The sequence below is a fragment of the Medicago sativa genome, chromosome 6 (genome assembly GCF_051527215.1).
Source record: "Medicago sativa cultivar Bolivia chromosome 6, Bolivia_mono, whole genome shotgun sequence".
Classification (NCBI taxonomy): domain Eukaryota; kingdom Viridiplantae; phylum Streptophyta; class Magnoliopsida; order Fabales; family Fabaceae; genus Medicago; species Medicago sativa.
This window is the reverse complement of record NC_140754.1, coordinates 24572987-24580999: the sequence shown is the minus strand read 5'-3', so window position 1 is coordinate 24580999 and position 8013 is coordinate 24572987. Positions and strand designations below refer to the sequence as shown.

General features: G+C 36.0%; 1 pseudogene across 1 annotated transcript; it reads left to right on the top strand.

Annotated features, from left to right (window-relative positions):
- LOC146914097 (exocyst complex component EXO70C2 pseudogene) lies at window positions 1-2621 on the top strand (annotated as a pseudogene). Its single transcript, XR_015013893.1, has one exon. The product of XR_015013893.1 is annotated as an exocyst complex component EXO70C2 pseudogene (transcript).
- The last annotated feature ends 5392 nt before the right edge of the window (window positions 2622-8013 follow it).

Here is an 8013-nt window from a genome sequence, read left to right as displayed (position 1 = left end):
TAGAACACAAAAGAAAACAAATAAAAAATAAAAGAAAAACATAGCGAACAATTCTACAATGTTGTCTTGGCTTTAAACATTGTGAAACTCATTTTTTACCTTTCTGTTTTCTTTGAGTTGGGAAACCATAACCATATTCATAACTACCATAACCATGGAGAAAAATATTGATGAGCATTCAAACGCTTTCTCTCACAAAGATGAGGAAAACAACACCAATGCTAATAAAACACCTCATTCGTTGTCGCCAAAAACCGAAGAAAACGATAAAGAGGCAAAATCGGATGGTGAGAATGAAAAGGCTAATGATGTAGATCATGTTGAGGGAGAGCCTGAAGAGGGAGAGAAGGAGGAGAAGGAGAATGAGGATGTTGTAACATTCGAGGTTACACCAGAGACTCCACTTCCAAACCTGGATAAGGTTTCAGAAGACATTGATCGATTTCTTGCTACTCCACAAGAGAACAATAACAACAATGTCAGTGAGAACGAAGAGAAGATTCCTGAATTTGTTGACAAGTTTTTGGATCTTGTGGAAGAGAAAATGGCGAGGTATGAGTCTTGTGACAAAAAGTGGGGTGAGACTGTGGAGGAAGATTCATCTTTCTTGGAAGATGTGAATCGTGTTTCAAAGCTAATGAAATTGTTGAGCATAATGCTCACAGAGTTTCAATCGAGAGAAAAAGAAGAAAAAAAAGAAGAAGAAAAAGAAGGAGGAGAAGAAGAAAAGAAAGGAGAAGACGAAAACGAGAAAGAGAAAAAAAAAGAAAAAGAAGAGAAACAGGCAAAAAGGGATCATTCAATATTGTTTAACCGCGTGGATGCGATTCAACAACGAGCAATGTCGTATTTGGAGGAAGAGTTCCATTTGTTAATGGAAGAATCTAGAGTTGAAAATAAATCGGAACCCAATGGTGCCTATGACTCGAAAGGGAAAAATGTGGCAACACCAGAGCCATCAGAAAATGAACCGACAGAGACTCCTTTGGATTTCCCGGGTTTTAAAGATGAGGCCATTACAAATTTGAACAAAATAGCGCGTGAAATGTTATTCGCAGGTTACGATTCAGAGTGTTGTCATGTGTACATTGTTTCTAGAAAGCACGGTTTTGGCGACGGTTTGCACAAGCTTGGGTATGAAAGGATCAGCATCGACGAGGTCCAAAAAATGCAATGGGAATCACTTGAAAGAGAGATTCCAACATGGATTAACACATTTAAAGAATGTGCCACTGTGTGGTTCCCTGGAGAACGGAAGCTTGTTGCTTCAATTTTCTCTGAGGATCCATCGGTGGCCGACACACTCTACACCAACCTGACGCGTGTAGTGGTGTTTCAGCTTCTCAATTTTGCTGAAAGTGTTGCAATGGCAAAACGCGCTGCGGAGAAGCTCTTTAAGTCTCTAGACATGTACGAAACTTTAAGAGACACAATTCCAAACTTGGAAAAACTCTTCCCGAAGGACATTGTCGATGAAATCAAAGCGGAAATGACATCAGCCAAGAATCGACTCGGAGAGGTTGCGGTGTTAATATTTTGCGAACTCGAAAACTCAATAAAAAATGATAATGGAAAAACTCCAGTTGCGGGCGGCGCAATTCATCCGCTAACTCGCTACATAATTAACTACCTACGACTCTCATGTGAGTATAAAGACACATTGGAAGAAGTGTTTCGCGAACATTCAAAAATTGAACGTTCAGATTCAACAAGTAGGCCACGTTATGAAAACGAAAGTCATCATTCAAACGAGAAGGAAAATGAGTCACCTTTCACAGCACAACTAACACGTGTAATGGAATTACTCGACACAAATCTTGAAGGAAAAGCGAAGTTGTACAAAGAAGTACCATTAAGTTGCATCTTTATGATGAACAATGGAAGGTACATTGTTCAAAAAATCAAATCTTCAACTGAATTTTATCAAGTGATGGGTGAAACATGGTATCGTAAGAGATCAACAGAGCTGAGAACTTACCACAAAAACTATCAAATAGAAACATGGGGCAAGATATTGAATTGTTTAAGTCCAAAAGGTTTGAATGATAATAACGGGAAGGTTCCAAAGCCAGCATTGAAGGAAAGGTTCAAGACTTTCAATACATTGTTTGATGAGATACACAAGACACAAAGCACTTGGGTTATGCATGATGAACAACTTAAATCTGAGCTAAGAGTTTCAATATCATCTCTTGTGATTCCTGCTTATAGATCATTTTTGGGGAGGTTTTCGCAATATTTGGATCCAGGGAGACAAACAGAGAAATATATTAAGTTTCAAGCTGAAGATATAGAGACTTACATTGATGAGTTATTTGATGGGAACCCTAACCATGGCACCATGGCCAGGAGGAGAGCATAAAACCTCATTTGATTTGATGATGTTAAATTAAATTAACAAGCGCATGTGTCTGTGCACTCTAAAATTTGTATGTATGACATTAGGTAGGCTCTGCATGCATGTGCTATAATATGAGTACAAGCTTTATTTTCTTTGATCATTGTCGTTTGTTATTATTAATTGTTGTAATTGTAAAACAAATTAAACTAAAAGGGTGGGGGAATTATGGTCCTCTAGATGTAATTTACTTATGTATGTATTGCATTTTCTTTGTAATTTATTTAGGACGAGTTCCTCTCTTGCATTCAATCACTTCACATTTATTATAACTTTTCCTTTGAATTCTCTATTGAGTTTTTGTCAAGCTTAATTAACTCATTTATTTTGGGTAGATACTCACTCATATGCAATTACAATTGTTTTTTTATTTCACCATTCTGATTTATGGAGCTTAATAATTATTCAAAATAAGCAAATGATTTTGAAACACAAAAGGGACACCCGACACCATATAATATACGGTCGGGATACCCTTTTATCTTCTTTTCTTAATATTATTCTTCCATATGTTGGTTTTCCATGCTTTGCATTTTAAGCTATGTTCGTGTACCGTGTCAAGGAACATATGTTTCAATAGCAAAACTCTTTAAAATATTACATAGTTTTAAATTGTGGTTGTACAATTGAGGTCACTACAATTGTGGTTGTTGCTAAAAAAAAATTATTTTTCACTAGCATCAATTAATATTATAATTTATTACTTATACCATAACTTATATCTTACATTTTTTCTCTAAAATTTCATATCTATTTCATTATCAATTCTCTATCACTTTAAATAATCTTTAAATCTTTCATGAAAAAATACTCACTAAATCTAAAATATATGGATAAAGTAAGATAAAAAAAATGTGATAACTAGATACCCTATTGCGGTCCAATGATGACAGCAGCCGTGCAGCGACAACTGGTTCCTATGGGCACTCACGCGCAGCATTCTATGGTAGGGAGGATTCAAAATTGGTTCTCGGTATAAACAGTTTATCACTTTCTATTTTACGAATTTTTCGGCACAAGTATCAAATTTTTATTTAAGGAAAGGTTGTGTGGTATACTTAAGGATGTCGAGGTTCCTTGTGAACGGAATGTGAATGGGGAGATGTATGGTTTTGTGATATTTTCGAAAGTGAAAGATGTTGACAAATTATTGAAGGCGGTGAACGTTGTATGTTTTGGAAATTTCCGTGTCAGGGCCAAAGTGGCTCGTTTTGATCGTTCTGTTGGTATTGTGGTAAAGAAGGCGGGTGCGGAGTAGGGTGTAGGCGTGGGGGGTAATACGAAGGTGGGGAAGGTGCGGCAAGGTGAGGGAGGTAAAATAACTGCAGGGATGAAGCAAGCGGGAGAGGGAGAAAAAAGAGTGAGTATGGGGTTGCATGGTGTGGGGGCAAAATGTTCGGTGGGATGTGAGGGGGGGAACGAGTGACGAGGGGGAGGTGAGGGTGGGCGAGGTAATGTTTCGGGTGAGGGGTGGTAAAGGGAAGGATGGAAGAACGGAAGCGAGGAAGAAGGGAGGTCAAAAAATTGTGAGGGAGTGGGAGGGTGAGGGAGATAAAAGAAATAAGACCGAAAAGAAGCAAGTGGGTGAGGGTGAAAAAAGTGCGAGTATGGGGTTGCATGGTGTGGGGGGAGGGTGTTCGTTGGCGGACAAGGATGGTATGTTATGTCCTTTGCATGTTAAGAAATTGGTAAGGATGTATAGGTCCCATGGGGATGACCTGAAGTGCGCACATAAGGGAGTTTTTGCTTCAATGGTTGACGGGGAGGTGATCCCGTTGGTTCAGAATAGAATTGAAGATGTCGGGTTCACGGATTTAGATATCATTCCCATGGGTGTAAACAAAGTTTTTATTCGTAGCCTATCAGATAAGGATGTTTTGACGACGGTAGAGGAAGCCTCAGAATTTTTTAATCATTTCTTCTTAAGTTTTGTGAAATCAGACAAAAAAGTAGTGCCTTTTCAATGGGGAGTTTGGTTGAGGTTGTATGGTATTCCGCTTCATGCGTGGACTGAATCTTTTTTCAAACTTGGTGTTCTCGATTGCGAGCGCTACCTTCGGACAAACAAATGTACTTTGGATAGAGAGAGATTTGATTATGCAAGGGTGTTGGTTGCCACATCATCATTGGAAATAGTTTCGCTAGTTGATAAATTATTAATAGATGGCGAATTGGTGGAGGTGAAGATCTTAGAGGAGTGTGGTTTTAATATTGGTGAGGATGCTTGTCTTTTTTAAGACGATGATGGGTCAAATGAGCAGTCTGAAAATGAGGAGATATTTATTGACCTAGAAGTTTGCAATAATGTTGATACTTTGGTCGGGAAACTTGTGGATGCGTTAGAAGCTGAGGAAGTATATAGCTTGCATGATCACAATGGTACAAAGTATGATAAGGTTGTGTTTGACAGTTCGGTTCTGAATACCTCGGTATCGCATGTGGCATCCCCTTTGTTGTGTGCGGTTTCGGTGGTTGAGAGTGACAGTCACAAGGAGGTGGATGTCGGTTGTCAGGTTCCTGTTATTACGGCAACCTTGTTGGAAGGCCGGATTGAAAAGGTCGTCGATCAAATTTTTGCTCCACAGGGGAATGCAATTATGAAGTCAGTTGTGACTCGGAGAAAATGTAACACCCCGTTTTCCCAACGTTAAAATTTCATAATTAAAAATCAGAGTAATTCAACTTTAAACGGAATGCTACACTTCTTAAAAATTCATAAACTGAATAAATAACAATTTATTCTTCAAAATCATTTAACATAAGTAATTCAAAACTTCGTAGCGGAATTAGTTCATTCAACATAAAAAGTCTTTGCCACGCAGGCCTCATCAGAAAATCTCATAAGTCTTAGTTCAATATTTATTCATAAAAGTTCATAAACAATACGTAAGGAATAGAAGTAAAGACGAGTCTCATCCCGTTACGTATCAGAGCACCTAGACACACATGTGAGGAGTCCACTCACGACGCCTCTATTCTTGATTACCTGCAAGTTACCCATACGAAGAGCAACATTTCCAAGCAGAGGGGTGAGATTTCTCAAACAATAATATAAAACATATAAATCATGTAAAATACATTCAACAACTTAAACATCCTATAATTCATTAATCATATCTAGCAACTTAAACTTCCTTAACTAGTATCATTATTCTTCCTACATTAGTCATATACTTCATATTATATCATCATATAAATATCATCACATATCCACAAATATTAGACATAAGCATTATCATATATCCTTTTAATCATAACATCTTAATCATAGACATGAACATCATCATATAACATCAAGTACTAATCATAACCATCTCATAACATTATATATCAACCATAAACATAATCACAAACAATCCATCTTAAATATAATCACGAGGAATCATCATACATCATCATTAGTAAACATATAACATCTTATCATATTCACATATCAACATATCATAAATCACATAGCATCTTATCATAACAACTTCATATTCAACCATCATAAACAAATCATAATCAACATCATCATCAATCCTAAACAACATCATCGTCAAACATCATCATCAAAATCAAACATCATCATCAAACATGAACAACATCATCGTCAAACATCATCATCATATTCAAACATCATCATCAAACATAAACAACATTCTTAATCAAACTCATCATTCACTTCATATTCAATCTTAAACAACTTCATAGTTGACTCGACACTTGACTTGACAATGCGACTCAACTTGACGATGCAACTCTTAACAACTTAACTCATCGTAAACTTCTTGATATGCAAATGCATGTGGTACCATTCAGGGCATCAAGCCCCCAAAATATATGAGCGTAAATAGGCTCTTCAACAAGTGAGCATAAAGCTGCCGGGCCTCAAGCCCCCAACGTAGTTTGAGCATTAAGCTGCCGGGCCTCAAGCCCCCATCTTTAATGAGTATGCAATGGACTCAATCTTCCTACAACTTGACAACTTAAACAACATCATGAACATCTATGACATCCTAACATCTTGACATCTTGAAAACATAACATCTTAACAACTTGATGACTTCATAACGACTCGACGACTTAACAACTCTTATCATCTTAACGTCTTAACATCTTTTATCTTAGCATCTTGACAACATATGGATCACATAAATAATTCATGTCATATCATAATATAACAATATCAAATGATAATAAACAACATCTTAAAACATCATTTTCATCAATCATAAACAACTTCATATAACATCGTATTTAAACATCGACAATAATTCACTAAGTGTCTTTGTAAAAACATAATAAATTATCCACAACATATTTTCATGTCAAACCAAAGCTACTGAAAAGATATCATAAATATCAACAACTTTCATGTTTACAACAAAGATCAATTCAAAACAGAAACATATGAACAAAACGCAAAAACATGAAACAGAGAATGATGTCACCGTACAATTTTGCTAAGACCTCCCTGTAGTATTTTCATCATAACTCACAGACCAAACATCATTTTCACGTCAAACCAAAGCCACTAGAAAGCTAACAAAATTATCTAAAACTTTCATGTTTACGCCTAAGACCAATTCTGTACCTATCAATACCAGTTTTCATTTTAAATTAGGAAAAGTTGTGCTGAAAGTCCATAAAAATTCACTGTGATCTACGCGCAATAATTTGACCATAACTCAAGTTCTATAAATCGTTTTGACGTGAGACCAACGGCATTAGAAAGCTAACATACATACATACAACTTTCGTGTTTACACCTAAAACCAATTCCACACCGATCAATACCAGTTTTAATATCAAAATTCGGGCAGAATGCAGATTTTCTTCAAGTTTCACCTAATCTCATGGTGCTAACCTCAAAACTACTTCCAATAATCATCCTATGGATTATCTAAGGTCTGTACACAATTTCTACATCAATTCAACAAGTTTTCATCATCTAATCATCAAATCTCTCTCAAAACCCAAATTCTCAAATTCTCACATACTCTCCCCAACTTGTTAGATGTAATCTAATGATTTAACAACTTAATATTAATGCAAGATAGTCTCACCCTCACCTTAGATTAATTCCTGAATCAGCGGCAGTGTTCTTCTTTCCTAAGGTCTTCTCCTCTTCTCTTGACTTTTCTCTCCTCTTCTCTTCTTTCTTGTTCTCTTCTTTTCCAAAAAGCGGTTTCCGGTAAACTCTTTCTAACCTAAGCTTCTCTATTTATAATACTAAAATATTCTTCTCAAATCTATTTAGGCCCAACAACTTATTCTTCTTTCTATTCTAACCCCCAAATCCACTCACACTAATAATCCTCATATTCTAATAAATAATATTTCTCTACTAAATATATAAGAATACACCAAATAACAAATATATTTCCACATAAAATAACAAATATATTTCTGCACCAAATAACATATATATTATGCTAGTAAATACCAACATATAACATAACAAAATATCACTCAACAAAATATATTAACTAAATTATAAAAAGACATCTAATCTCAATAAATCATATATCCCTCATATAAATCATATAAATACATAAATATATTCTAAAACTAAGTAAAATAATTAAATAAAAAGGATGGCGTTACAGAAAACGCACGAACACTTGCCCTCC